General features: G+C 44.5%; 1 long non-coding RNA gene across 1 annotated transcript; it reads left to right on the top strand.

Moving 5' to 3' along the window:
- Positions 1-491: 491 nt before the first annotated feature.
- Positions 492-14795, top strand: LOC120220397. Its single transcript, XR_005525566.1, has 3 exons — positions 492-587; positions 11252-11319; positions 14618-14795. It is a non-coding gene; the product is annotated as an uncharacterized LOC120220397 (long non-coding RNA).
- The last annotated feature ends 612 nt before the right edge of the window (positions 14796-15407 follow it).

Raw genomic sequence — 15407 nt, 5'->3', positions numbered from 1 at the left:
GCACAACATTGAAGAACCTTCCCGCTCTCTCCCACGTACATACTTACACACGCTCCTCACTCTTTCCAAAGAGGAGAGGCCAAAAAAGAAATAAAAATGGAGGCGTTGGCACACATCACGGCTACCATGATCCTCTCTGCCAGAAATGACCAATAAAGTGGTCATTATGACTGTGCTGTGAGATGATGGGTCCTTTAAACAGAATGCCAATCTTGAAAGATTTGTAGAGTATGTGCACAATATATTTTATAAAGAAGCAATTGGCTTAAGTAACAGAAGACCTACTTCAAGCAGCTTAAAAGAAAGAGTGAAAGCATGGGGGGGGGGCAGTCAGTGGGGGAAAGAGGTTAGTAGAAGGTCATTAGGCCGTTTCATAGTAACCAAGAGTGGAGAGGTGACATGCCTATAGATTGGACCCAGGACTGGATCAGGGGGTGGGGGGGTATATGCGGTGGGCCCTTCATGGTTTTGTGCTTTTTCCCCACAGTACTGAGTCATGCTTCTCTGCTATAGAGGCCTCTGCACATATATCCACAGGACAGAAAAGGATGGCCAAGCGTTCCTGAATTTTCCATGTTCCAGTCCAGGTACAAAAGAGGTCTTTCCATCCCAATCTACACAATTCCCGAGGGAGCAACAGAAGTTTCCCAGTGTGGTGAGGTGCCACCCTTAATCAACCAATTGTGGGAAGGGTGCAGGGTCTGGGGAAGGAATCGGATTCACCCACATGCAGTCTCTACAGCCTGGGAAAGTGAGTTTTATTTTGTCTCCTGCTGGAATCCCTCTTCACCCATGACAGCACACAGGAGAGCAGAAAGGTCAGGGGTCTCAAGCCCGGCCAATCTGCATGTAGACCTCACTGTCCAGTTATTCATTGTTCAAATCTAGACAAATATTTTAACCTCTACAAAATTCAAATTTCTCACGATCACAAGAAATTCATATTTTCTGGGATAGTGGTTCTCAGAGTGAGTCTTGATACCGTCAACCTCAGCCACACCTAGAATTTGTTGTGAGTGCAGATTCTCAGTTTCCTAGCTTGACTCAGAAGCTTTGGGGATAGAGCTCAGTACCTCTGTTTGGATCAGCCCACCACCGGAAGCATGCTCTGGTTTGAGAACTGCTAGGGTGTTGGAGGGTCTTCCAAGGGCCCTCACCAGTGGACCACAAAGTCCTGGCTGAGGGCCCATTGGGCCTGCCCACCCCCACTACCACCCGCCTCCATGGCGGCCTGGGCAAGACACCTCTGGAGTACAAAGTTCTTGGGACCCTAAGTAGTTGGCCATAGTTTTCCTGAGGAGAAATGGGGTTTCTCCACCCCGAGTCAAGGAAGGATTAAAAAGTAGAGGTATTTGGGAGCCCCTGGGCGGCTCAGTTGGTTAAGCATCTGACTTGGGCTCAGGTCATGATCTCACAGTGCATAAGTCCACGTTGCGCTCTGTGCTCTCAATGCAGAGTTCTCAATGTTTCAGATTCTCTGCCTCTCTCTCTCTCTCTCTCTCTGCCCTTCTCTCACTTGCTCTCTCTCTCTCACTCTCAAAAATAAAATAAACATTAGGGGCGACTGGGCGGTCAGTCACTTGAGCATCCAACTTCAGCTTAGGTCATGATCTCACCATTTGTGGGCTCGAGCCCTGCGTCGGGCGCTGTGCTGACAGCTCAGAGCCTGGAGCTACCTCAGATTCTCTGTCTCTCTTTCCCTCTCTCTCTAACCCTCCTCTGCTCACACTCTGTCTCTCTGTCTCAAAAATAAATAATAAATGTTAAAACAATTTTAATAAAAAATAAAATAAACACTAAAAAAGAAGTAGAGGTATTTGAAAGACTAAGGAACCAGATATCTCCTGGCCGAGTGTTTGACTGCAGAAGACTATAGACCCATGGAATACTAACATTGTTTCAGGAAATTCTTGGGAAAGGCTCTCTGTCCTTCCAAAGTTGCTAGATGATGAAGAGGCAGGGGAAGCCGAGGGAAATAGCAGAGCACATCTCACTGAAGAAAACGAAAACCACATGGGGGGAGGGTAGGAGATGGCAACCTTACACTGCACAGGGTGAGACTTTACTTCCTGGGATGGCACCATATTGATAGCTGGTGGTGAATGAAGTTCTCTGATCTGACCCACATATCAGCGCAGCTTTACAAAGAGACACAGAAGAGCGGGTTGAAGGCAATCGCTGGGAAACAAAATGGGTGTTTGAGATGCTGTTTGAAAAACACATAAACATCATGGATGCTTAACAAGCAGCTGCCACTTACTGAGCCAGGCTCTTAGTTAAGCAACTAAAAAAATGATGTCATTAATTTTTATGATGACCTTGTGAGGAGGTTATTATAATTCTTCTGGTACAGAGAAGGAAACTGAGGCTCAGAGGAGGTTAGTTAAGTTGCCAGAAGCCATATAGCAAGTTAGCGGAGCCAGCTGGTGCCAGGGGACCCCATGCACCTCTGTCTGACCCCGGAGCCACGTTGTAACTGAGGCTTCTTCATGGTAGCGATTTTAATAATATGCTAATCCCTAAATCAGGGATATTACTCATTTCCTTCCGGGACTGAATCCCTGAGCGTTCCAGATTGCAGATCTGGAATAGAGAGACGATCTCTCTGCCCTTTATTTGTCCACATCAACCTCCATGCAGGGGTTCAGGCCGGCAGAGCCTCAGAACTGCTGTTTCCGAAGCAGGAGACTGCTTTGCTCAACCAGCATTTACTTGACCTCCATTTAAAATTCAAGGCAAAGTCAAAGTGTAATTGTTAACTTTTGACCCTGGGGCAGACCTCTAGGGGAAGCCTGGGAGAGACCTTTGTAAATTGCAAAAGGCCAGGAGTCACTGGCCTCCACTCACAATGGCTGTGACAGGGGATCTCTGCAGGCGGGGAGGGGAGCCGGGTGCCTACCCCTCCTGCATCGTCCTCCCGGCAGGTAAAGTCAGAGCCATTTTTTGCCTCTGTCACTCCCTCGCACACACACCTGTTTATGAGCATGAATCACAGATTTCCCAATAACAAGTAAGACTGTTTTTTTAACACCCACCCCACAGCCCAGCGCCTTTCAGCCTCCTTTCCAGCTGCCCATCAGGCAGATTCTGACCAGCCCAGCGGAGGTGCAGGGGTGGTGAAGCCAAGTCAGTCCCCAGGAGCTTCTACACTCCCAGCAATTTGTAGTGCAATTACCAGCTGAACTCGGTCTAGGTCCTGGCCGGAGTCCTCACTGAAGGGTGTGGTGTGAAAGCCCAGCAATTTGCCGTGGGTGAGAGCCTTGCAGTGGATTACATGGCCGAGGCTCAGGTCCAGGAAAACTGAAGGGGCTGGAGAATGTACCAGAAAGGCTTACAGCTGCAAGACTGTGCTCAGGGCCACTCTTGTTCCTTTTTCAACCTCTAGAAATGCGTTGCCATTAATTCCATTGAAACTAGGCGATGCACAGACTGACTGCCTTGCAAAAGAGCCCTGAGAGCTTCTTTCTTGGGGGAGAGGCAAACAAGTGAAATTGACATAGGGACTTAGCCCCTGAGGAGTCGAATGGCCTTTTTAAGCCCCTGTTCCTTGTTCAGAAAGGTATGTCACCTCCTGGGATTGTGTTTTGATAGGAGAGGTACCCTACCGTACCTGGTAGAGGAAGAAGCAAAGTCAGGAGTTTCGGTAAAGCTCTGAGTCCTCCCCCAACTTCATGTCACTAATAAAATATGAAAAAATGTTCATACTTCACCCTTGTAATTGCGAATTTACTATAGATCAAGTGCCATCTTAGGTATCATTTCATTTAAGATTTATAGCTAACCTGGGTGTGGACTTGTACATATCATTTGACAAAAGCTTAACAGAAAACATCCAAGAATTTGGACCAGCACAGTTATGGATGATATAAACATCACTGTCCAGGGCTTTATCCAATATGTTTATCAATAGAAAATGTTTCAGGTCAGATCTTTTTTTTATTAAGTTTTTTTTTTAATCCAGTGTAGTTAACATACAGCGCTCTGTTACTTTCAAGTGAATAATATGGTGATTCGGTAATTCCATACATTACTTGGTGCTCATCATGGTAAATGTACTTTTAATCCCCTTCACGTTAACTCCCCTACCCCCCACCAACCTCCCCTGTGGTGATCATCAGTTTGTTCTCTATAGTTAAGAGTCTGTTTGGGGCGTCTGGGACCCGGTGGCTCAGTCGGTTGAGCACCCAACTTTGGCTCAGGTCATGATCTCATGGTTTGTGAATTCAGGTCCCGCAAAATCGGGGAGCCTATTTTGGATCTGCCTCTCTGCCCCTCCCCTGCTTGTGCTCTATTTCTCTCTCAAAAATAAGTATTAAAAACAGAGTCTGTGTTTTAGTCTGTCTCTTTTTCCTTTGTTCATTTGTTTTGTTTCTTAAATCCCACGTATGAGAGAAATCATGTGGCTGAATTTACACGGCTGACTAATATTCCGTTGGGTATATATATATATTCTTCTTTATCCATTCATCAGTCAGTGGATACTTAGACTGCTGCCCTGTCTTGGCTATTGTAAATAATATTGCAATAAACATAGAGGTGCATGTATCCCTTTGAATTACTGTTTATGTAATTTTGGAATACTCAGTTGGGTGATTATTGGATGGTATGGTAGGGTAGTTGTATTTTTAACTTTTTTAAAGTTTATTTATTCATTTTGAGAAAGAGAAAGAGAGAGAAAGGGAGGGAGGGAGAGAGCCAGGGATGGGCTGAGAGAGAGGGAGAGAGAATTCCAAGCAGGCTCCGAGCCATTCGCACAGAGCCCAACTCAGGGCTCGATCTCAAAACCCATGAGTTCATGACCTGAGTTGAAACCAAGAATCAGAGGCTTAACTGACTGAGCTATAAAGGCACCCCTGTATTTTTAACTTTTTGAGGAACTTTCATACTGTTTTCCACAGCGGCTGCACCAGTTTACATTCCCATCAAAAGAGCACGAGGGTTCCTTTTCCTCCACATCCTCACCAACACTTGTTGTTTCCTGTGTTTTTGATTTCGCCATTCTGACAGATGTGAGATGACATCTCATTGTAGTTTTGCTTTGCATTCCCCTGATGAGAAGTGACGTTGAGCATCTTTTCATGTGCTTGTTGACCATCTATATTTCTTCTCAGGCCAGATCCTTTAACAATTTATGCTCAGAAATTAAAAAAAAAACCCTACAAAAAGCATTTTCCCTTGGAAGCCACAGTCTCTCGGTGGTTGAGCAGCTCATTATGTTTCCCTTTTCTGCTAGGCTGCTGGGAAGCCCAGCACAATAATCAGTGTGCAGTTATGGCAACCTTATTAGAAACTAATGTATTTGCTTTCTGCTTTCCTTTAGTTGCCTTTCCCTGCTTCTATTTAACCTCTTTGCATACAAGGATCACAGATTCTTTGGGAAACAGAGGTCAGCATGAGTAATAAATGGATAGAATGACTATAAAAAAGAACAGACAAACAAAAACGTAAGTGGCAGAGACTGGCCTCAGAGGCAGATCTCCTAATTCCAAAAGCTGCAATTTCCCACATCATCGCACCGCCCTTTCTGGCAGGTCTGGTGTGTTTCTCCAGGAGCATCCACCCCCCCCAACCCCCCCGGAATAGAGGTGTTCTGGCTCCTGGGGTGCGGAGTGACAGTGGTGTGGTAGGCACCTGGACACAGAGAACAGATGCTGAGGGGAGAGACCTAACCCCTCAAGGGCTGAGCCCCTGTGTGAATGTGACTTGTGTGCCTCTCCCCAAAACAAGTAGTTTTTGGGTTATTTTACAAGTCAGGCAGCCTGTGATCTATTTTTATTGGAATTAACAGCAACATGGGGCACCCGAGTGGCTCAGCCAGTTAAGCAGCTGACTTTGGTTCAGGTCATGATCTCAGGGCTGTGAGTTCGAGGCCTTCATCTGACAGTGCAGAGCCTGCTTGGGATTCTCTCTCTCCCTCTTTCTCTACCCATCCCCCATTCACGCGCGTGAGTGCGTGTGTGTGTGTGTGTATGTGTGCTCTCTCTCTCTCTCTTTCTCAATAAGTAAATAAATTTAAAAAGAGGGAAATAAGAGCAATATATTTTTGGGGCGCCTGGGTGGCTTAGTCGGTTGAGCGTCCGACTTTCGCTTAGGTCATGATCTCGCGGTTCGTGGGTTCGAGCCCCGCGTCGGGCTCTGTGCTGACTGCCAGCTCAGAGCCTGGAGCCTGTTTCAGTCTGTGACTCCCTCTCTCTCTGACCCTCCCCTGCTCACGCTGTCTCTCTCTCTCTGCTAGAAATAAATAAAACATTTAAAAAAAAAAAAAAGAGCAATATATTTTTAAAGGCTGAAAAAGGAGTGAGAGGGACCTTGAGCATTTGGACGGCTGCAGCCCCACCCCTGTGTCCTCACCCACCTGCACAGCAGGGAGTTAGCCCTTATCAGAGCGGAATGGTCTGGAAGTTGCTGGCCACATGCCACTGCCTGTATTTTCCTCAGGAGCAACCCCACAGTCTTTCTTTGAGGGGAAAAAGTTAATTAGGAGGAATTTACAAACATATTTGGAAAGAAAGGTAGGGCAGTCATTTTTCAATTAGATAGAAGCTGGTTTTAATCACCTCCCTGGCAGCAGGCCCCCTCGGAGGCAGGCGCTGGCGCAGAGCACTCGGGCAGGGGTTTTGCGTTTGGGTGTCCCTCCCGGTGGTATTCGCCACCATGTGAAAGCCTACATTCAAGGCTTATAGTTCTTTTCAGATCTCTGAATCTTACTCCCATACATGAGCTGTTGCTTCAGGTCTGCAGGAGCTGGGCGGTGGAGGGAGGGCACTCTGTGTCTGCCCTGAGCCAGAACAACAGGCAAGCTCAATGATCTTCTGGAAAATTCCATACATCTCAGGCCAGCCTTCTAGGAAAGAAGCCTCTGTGTCAGTGTGTATGTGTTTAAGTATGTGTTTGGGGGCACCTTGGTGGCTCAGTCGGTTAGGCGTCCTACTTGAGCTCAGGTCATGATCTCATGGTTCGTGGGTTCGAGCCCCATATCAGGCTCTGTGCTGACAGCTCAGAGCCTGGAGCCTGTTTCAGATTCTGTATCTCCCTCTCTCTCTGCCCCTCCCCTGCTTGGACTGTCTCTTTCTCCTTCTCTCAGAAATAAATAAAACATTAAGAAAAATTTTTTAAAAAGTATGTGTTTGTGTGTGGGGGCAAGAGTGCACACGAGTGACCATGTGTATGCGGTGTGTGTGTAAGTGTATGAAGGTGGGCGATTGTGCATCTGTGAGTGGGTGTTGGGTGAGTTAACCTGTGTGCACACGAATAAGCATGCCATTGTGTGCATGAGTGTGTGCGTGTCTGCGTATGTGTGCATAAGTGTGTGTGAATGTGAATTGAGTGAGTGAGCATGCGAGTGCACATGTGCATGAGCTTGTATGAGTAAGTGCATGTTGGAGTGACTTCTTGAGTGTGTATGTGAGTGTGTGTATGCACGTGTAAGTGTGTGCATTGTGCATGGGGGTTTGCTGGAGTCTCTTTTTAAATGTTTATTTATTTTTGAGAGTGACAGAGAAAGCAAGCGGGGTAAGGGCAAAGAGAAGGGGTGTACAAAGGATCTGAAGTGGCACAGAGCCTGAGGCGGGGCTCGAACTCACGAACCGTGAGATCATGACCTGAGACGTTTAGCTGACTGAGCCTGACCATTCACTGGCTTTGCTCAGTCCCTACTTTGAATCTCTACAGCACTTGGCGAACCTCTTTTTTATCACATAGTAACCTGTGTGCTGATTTTATGCCCTATACAACGTAATAAAAAATTTTTTTAATGCAGGGGCTATATTTGGTCATCTTTAAGTTCTTTATGCACTGAAAATATTTGTGGAGGCATGCGGTAAGTCTAGGCAAACACTTTTAAAATTAATGTGGCCATTTATTTGCCTGGCTGGAAATCTTATTGATAAATCTGCATTGTTGAATTTATTTCTGTTCAATGAATAGTTATTGAATACTTACAATGGCAGAGTAGGAGTCTGGTGCAATCGACAGGAAAAATTTTGGATTTGGAATCAGCTGAGGCACCTGAATGGCTCAGTCAGTTAAGTATCTGACTCTTGATTTTGGCTCAAGGCACGATCTCAAAGTTTGTGAGTTCAAGCCCCATGTTGGACTCTGTGCTGGACTCTGTGCTGACCCTATGGAGCCTGCTTGGGATAATTCTCACCTTCTCTCTTTGTCCCTCCCCCACTCATGCTGTCTCTGTCTTTCTTAAAATAAATAAAACTTAAAAAAACCTTTAAATCCTGGGATGCCTCTGTATCAGGCTCTGTGCTGGCAGCTCAGAGCCGAGAGCTTGCTTCAGATTCTATGTTTCCTCTCCTCCCCTTTCTTTGCTTGCTCTCTTCTCTTTCTCCCTCAAAAAAATAAACATTAAAAAAAATAAAACAAAACAACACAAAAAATCTTAAATCCTGACCCAGTCACTTACAAGCTCTTCTCTGGAACAAATTACTCCATCTCTCTGAGCCAAATTTTCCTACCTATAAAATAGCCATCTCACAAGGTTGTTGTAATGGTTAAAGGAGGTAATGTATATACCTATAATGTTACAGGTATTCAAAGCGATAAACTATTTTTTTAAAGTATGAAGTTAGTATTTTAAGAGTCAAATTTTTATATACAAATGCTTACTTTTTTTCTATTTTTACTCAAACAGCATTTCCTTCTCCTTCTCCCTCTTTCAAAACCACAGAAAGGGGAAATTTACATTTGATTTTAACCTCCTGAGTCTCAGGGTAGCCTAGCATTACCCTTTTCTGTAGGATCTCCGGGAAGATGCATGATCATGTATTTTTCTGCTTTTGATTTTCTTCACATCCAAGTGCCAGAGATACTGGAGAGAAGTCGCCACTCTACTCTCATCAAGGCAAGCCCTGCCTCTTCCATCCCTTCTACATTAACCCATCTACATTCTAGACAGAGCCAATGTGTTGACATCAAATATGTATGCATTTGGAGTCTGACTGATTTTGGTTCAAATTCTGGCTCTGTTGACAATCCTATGTAATAGTCACCCAATTGTCTAATTCCAAGCATACATTTTTCATTCATTAACAGGTTATAATGTATATCAGCTGGTAGAATTTGTAGACAGATCGAAATGTGATAGAAGACAGAGACTATATTATAGTTCCTGACATATACATTGGCACTCTACCAAACATTAGCCCATCGTTGGATTGGATGAGGGAACAGGTTGACTTCCCCCTGTAAGGGTCTTCTTTGGAATGAAGGCTTTGGACAGTTATGCCATTTTCAGGGAAATAAACAAGGTAAATGTATACTAGCAATGGGTCCACCACCCACATCTGTGTTAAATCTTCTGTGTTAGCTCAGATACACGTTTCCACAAGTGATATCTCTAAAATTCTACTAGTGAGGATTTCTGAACCATAAGTTCAAGGATCCATAGAAGGAAAGTTCGCCCTACAATAACTGTAACCCAGAAAAGCTCTCACTATACTTTCCCTGCTCCAGTCTTCGTAACTTCCCATGCCCTGTCAATGGCAGAGGATTGAAGAATGCTATTAGCCTCTACTCTAGTATAATATAAAATCAAAATAACTCAAAAGCACCAAGTTCCCATGTGTGACTGAAATCACCTTGCCCATGATAACTGGTGAAAAGCCCTTTTCTATTGTTCTAAGTAGCAAGTTCACATTCTAGGCTGTACCCTCGGAGCTTATGTGTTTCATGTGGGTTCTTTCTACACCTGATATAAACCAAATTAGATCCCACTTTCATCCTTAAAGGAAAAAAAAATTTTCTGATGAAAAACTTGGTTTTTACTTTTCAATTTGTATCTTAGGTTTACCCTGGGAGTTTTGGTTTAAAATTGTTCTCAATGGAGATTCTTGCTTGGCTGGAAGCCCACGGACTCTGCTTATAAGAAATGGTCAAAGAACAATGACAATGGAATACACCAATGGTAGAACTAGTTAAAATATTTGAGCATCACGGTGGTTTGTTTTGCATTTGCTACACCTTGTTACTGCTAATGATTGTCAACACGGGCCACAAACCAGAGGCATTGAAGGAGTTTTTTATAAAATACAGATTCCCAGGCCACGGGCTATATCTCTGAACCAAGTATAGAAATTCAGGTATCATTATTAAAAAAAAAAAAAACACTCCATTGTTTGATTCTAACGAACAGAACATAACAAATGTTGAGAAACCGAAGGTGATAACTACCAGTGATGACTAGTAAAAATCATTTTCCACGGTCACTTAGTAAAACCACAAAGTAGAGTTCAATCCATCCTGATCTCACAGAGTGAAAATGTAACCCCCACCTTCAACAAAAGCATGTGCAGGAGTGCAGAGGAATCCTATGGGGTGTGGAGGGGCCCTGCCTGTGTGGTCTAAATTCAGTGGGATGAAGAAACGGGCCAGAAATCAACATTTAAAATTTTTTAATGTTTTATTTTATTTTATTTTGAGAGAGAGAGAGAGAGAGAGAGATGTCAAGGGAGGGGCAGAGACAGAGAGGGACAGAAAATCCTAAGCTGGCTCTGAGCATCTGTGCAGAACCTGACACAGGGCTTGAACTCAAAACCCGTGAGATCATGACCTGAGCTGAAATCAAGAGTCTGTAGCTTAAGTGCTTACCTGAATGAGCCCCCCAGGCACCCCTCAGAAATCAATATCTGAGGAGCGCCTGGGAGGCTCAGTTTGTTGAGTGTCCAGCTTTGGCTCAGGTCATGATCTCACAGCTGGTGAAGTTTGAGCCCCACATTGGGCTCTGTGCTGACAGCTCAGAGCCTGGAGCCTGCTTCAAGTTCTGTGTCTCCCTCTCCCTCTGACCCTCCCTCGCTCAAGCTCTGTCTCTTTCTGTCTCTCAAAAATGAATGAACATCAAAAAAAATTTTTAAAAAATCAACATTGAAAAAGCCCTCCTCCCACAGGTGATTCTGATGCAGGTGCTCTGAGGAGTGATCTGCAGGTGATCTGAGATAACTGGTCCACTACCTCTAATTTAAAGAAAGAAAGCAATGCCCTTTCTCCTAAGCACTTGGCCTACTTCTCAGCTTACCTAGACCATTTCCATGGACATATCACAGGTCCCATTTTTTTTCTTTCTCCTTGCTGATGAGGGGTTTTGTTTTGTTTTGTTTTAATTTTTGTGCGTGTTTTTTTGTAGGCAGAAAACCAAATTATAGATCTATTTATTCTAGTCTAGAATTCTAGAGTTGAACCCTTTCTCATGAACTTCTGAGGTCTGTACTAGGTTCACTCACCTTGCTTCTCTTTCCTCCACCCTTAGTCTGATCTGCATCGTCTGGTCCAGCACACTGGTTCTAGCCAAGATAACAAGAATAGTTAGAGGACATGGTGAGCATACACAAAAAACCTCTACTTCTTTTTTTTTTTTAATGTTTTATTTATTTTTGAGACAGAGTGTGAGCCAGGGAGGGACAGAGAGAGAGGGAGACACAGAACCCAAAGCAGGCTCCAGTCTCTGATCTATGAGCACAGAGCTGGACATGGGGCTTGAACTTATGAACTGTGAGATCATGACCTGAGCTGAAGTTGGACGCTCAACCAACTGAGCCACCCAGGTGCCCAGGAAACCTCCACTTCTGCTTGTCTTCAGGTAAATGGAATTCTCTCCCAGCCCATTCAAACTCTCAAATCTGTTTCCTGGGAGAGAGGGTTTCTGTTCACAATTATCTTTCCCAGATCTTCTTCCTGTCACCTTCCCAATGTCATCTTCTAGCACATTGATCCCGTTTGCTAAGATGTCTGGCCTGGCTTCCTTTCTCTACATATTACATTGCATCTAAAGAGTAAAGACCTTCCCATGCACCAAGTGATCATTGTCCCTTAAGTGAGACATGTCCCTTAAGTGATACATACCATTGTATCGGGTAGTTCAAGGTGTTGGATTTTCAGGCATATGACGGCTGTTCTTGTCCCCTGACCATAGTGGGTCTGCCCAAGAGGGAATCCAAACTTTGCCATGCTGTCCCCATGACAAGTCAGATAAGCTACCTAGACTTTTCAGGTCTCAATTTCATCACATAAAGTGGCAATAAAGGTAAGGCAGTTACAAGCAAGAAATAACAATATATGCTGAGGCACCGGGGGCTCAGTTGTTTAAGTATCTGACTTCAGCTCAGGTCATGATCTCGTGGCTCCTGAGTTTGAGCCCCGTGTTGGGCTCTGTGCTGACAGCTCAGAGCCTGGAGCCTGCTTCAGATCCTGTCTCCTGTCTCTCTCTGCCCTTCCCCTGCTCACATACTTTCTCTCTCTCTCTCTCTCTCTCTCATATACATAAAAACATTAAAAATAAATAATTAAATAAATGACAATCCATGTGAACATTAGCTGTTATAACTGTATTTGAAGCCAGAGAGACTTGGATGGAAATTCTGCGGTGCACTTGAAGTTAACCTCAACAAGTCTCTGATTCCTGGTCTGTTAACTAGATGTAACATCGTTTACTTCCTGGAGTGTGATGTGGAGAAAGCATATACACTGATGTTCTGAAAACTCCCTGAACGTTACCGACATGTAGGAAATGCTACGTAGGGGCGCCTGGGTGGCTTAGTCGGTTAAGCGTCCGACTTTCGCTTAGGTCATGATCTCGCAGTTCGTGGGTTCGAGCCCCGCGTCGGGTTCTGTGCTGACTGCCAGCTCAGAGCCTGGAGCCTGTTTCGGTCTGTGACTCCCTCTCTCTGACCCTCCCCTGCTCACGCTGTCTCTCTCTCTATCTCCTAGAAATAAATAAAACATTTAAAAAAAAAAAAAGAAATGCTACATAAAAGCTAGTCATTGTCCTGAGTTGCGCTTACAAAGGCCTGTCCAAAGAACCTGCACTGCTGACCATTCCAGGGCTCATCGCCTCCTAGAATCCTTGTTGCCAGATGCACCTAGAGTGGCTGGTGTGGAGAACATGGTCCGGCGGAAGGAGGTCCTGCAGCATCTTGGTCCCAGAAAAACTTTGCAAGTGCCAGAGTCACATCATAGCCAGGCTTTCCTTTTTCTCTTCTTCTTTTCTTTTTTAAAATTTTTATTAAAGTTTAGTTTCATTTGTTTTGAGAGAGAGATAGAGAGAGAGGGAGGGGTCAAGAGAGGTAGGGAGAGAGATAGAATCCCTAGCAGGCTCCATGCCATCAGCGCACAGCCTGATATGGGGCTCGAACGTGCCAACCATGAGAGCCAAAATCAAGTCAGACGGTTAACTGACTGAGCTACCCAGGCACCTGCCAAGGCAGACTTTTCTTTTAACATCGGAAAACTACACACAACATCTTTCAGGAACATGACCTCTAACTGTGTCTGTCTTTCTGCTACCAATACTCCCACCAAAGTTGCAGATGCATGACGTTTGTGTCCTTGCCACCTCCCTCCATATTTTGTGGCTGAGTCTCCTGACTGTGGTCTCAGAATCTCTCTTACAATGGACGCCATGACACATTACTGGGTGATTGGTGTTGGTGCGCCTGTGGGACAACCCAGTTGCTCTCTCTGCAGGAAGAGGTCTCTGAACTAAACTCACACTTTGGTCAACTGCATATCTTGCCCTGAACCTCCCATCTCGGAGCCGTGACAGTTGGCCCGTTGTTGGCTTCACATACTTGTCACATCTGTGCTAATTTTATCACAGTTACTAGTAACTTCGAATCAGCCAAAGTGGCTCAGCAGGTCCAAATGAACCAGAGCTGTATTTCCCCCTTTAGTTTCTTCAAAACTTCTAAGAAGAGCAACACACACACAGACACACACAGACACACACAGACACACACACACACACACACACACACACTTTTTTTAAATTAAAAGAAAAGGAAGCCCGGAGACTTCATCCCATTTATTTTACTGTTGGGGTGTAATTTGAGGAGATGTACTAAAAATGTCAGAAGTGAACAGATTGGAATGAGTGGTTCAGTCCTCCAGGCATGAGACAAATTCTCCAGGAAAGTAATCTTGAAAATATTTGGACATGACCACATTGTTTTAACCCCTCGCGCGAACAGTGGCGACTCTTATCCCCATCTGCGGGATTCGGAAGTGCCCACCGAGGCAGAAAGTCCCCTCTTCCGTTCCACCGCCCATGGCAGGGGGCCCTCATGGCTGAACCGGCTCTGCTTCATGTTTGTGCCATTTCTGGGCACGGAGCTCCCAGGTCTTCAACCCATTCCTCTGACTGGTCAAGGCTGACTCAGAGGACCCGGATCTGGATGAGTGAGGAATTCCTATGCCATGCCAGAAAATGTGTCCCCTCACCCTTGACAAGGGAGGCTGAATGTTTTGTAAGACTCGTACCCCAGGATCAGTGTGTCATCTCCTGTTTGTGCCATCTGCTGTCCTTGTCGTTTCAGCCCGGCGGAGAATTCCTTGTCACTTCCTGTTCTGGGCCATTGTCCGGTGCTCATTACCCACCAGCTGTGGTCCAGCTGCCACATTCCACATCAGGGGTGGCGTCATGCACCTGGTGTGTGAGCTGATCTCCCTCTTAGCATGATGCATTAAGCCTTCGGGGTCTTCGTTTTGAAAGCAGCTCTATAAATGTCAAATATTATGAACTGTCTAAGTGAGAGGTGGGAAAACCAGAGAGCTTGGGGAAACTGAATAATTGAATAAAATATTTAAACTTTTTTTATACCCCCCCTTCTTTCCTTTCCAGCTGCCACTTTAATTTGGATTTCTAGACTCGCAGTCAAAGTGCTGAAGTGACCATCCTCATAAATATTTGAGTCGACACAAATCTGGAAACACTCACCATTTATAAAGAAAACCAAGGTTATTATATTATTGCTCACATTAGCAATACTTTTGGCATATAAGATAGAAATGTAAGCAAATGTGGCTATTATCCCTAAAAAGCTTTCAGACTAATATAATTAAAAACAACATCCACCATATGCATGATGTCGACGTGACCAAGAATAGTTAGTTCCATTTTCCCTAAAGTGGTGAATCACAGCTCATATTTATGGATGTGGAAGCTGTTTTTACAGTAACCTACTAGCTGTCTCCTTGCTTTTACTCTTCCAAGGCACCCTCTAATTTACAAATGGTCTCCCTTAAGTACAAGTCATATCAGGTCTTTTTCTCATTATTTTTGTTAAAATCTTTAGAGGAGATCAAAGGAAATAGCAGAGGCCACCCATTCAAACATAAGACAATTCCTTCTGAATCCATCCTTTCAAAGGCTACAAAATCCTTTGTTTTTAAAATGTACATTAATTTACCTCCCATTTCTTTGCACAGCATGGACAAATGAAAATGTTTGTTTCAAGAACAGAAATCTTTCAAGAATATATTAATAGAATGACTCATTCTCAAATAAGATTTTTGACTTTTGGAAGATATTTGATCAGTGTGTATACCTCCCATCATCTATTTTCATTCGTTAATAGCCAGTATGTCAACCTTAGGAGAATTTATTTATTTTCCTGGTGTTTTGCCTTCCT

The sequence above is a fragment of the Hyaena hyaena genome, unplaced genomic scaffold, assembly GCF_003009895.1.
Source record: "Hyaena hyaena isolate Hyena2069 unplaced genomic scaffold, ASM300989v1 scaffold_696, whole genome shotgun sequence".
Taxonomy (NCBI): Eukaryota; Metazoa; Chordata; class Mammalia; order Carnivora; family Hyaenidae; genus Hyaena; species Hyaena hyaena.
The sequence above is the reverse complement of the archived record's forward strand: the minus strand, read 5'-3'. Positions and strand labels throughout refer to the sequence as shown.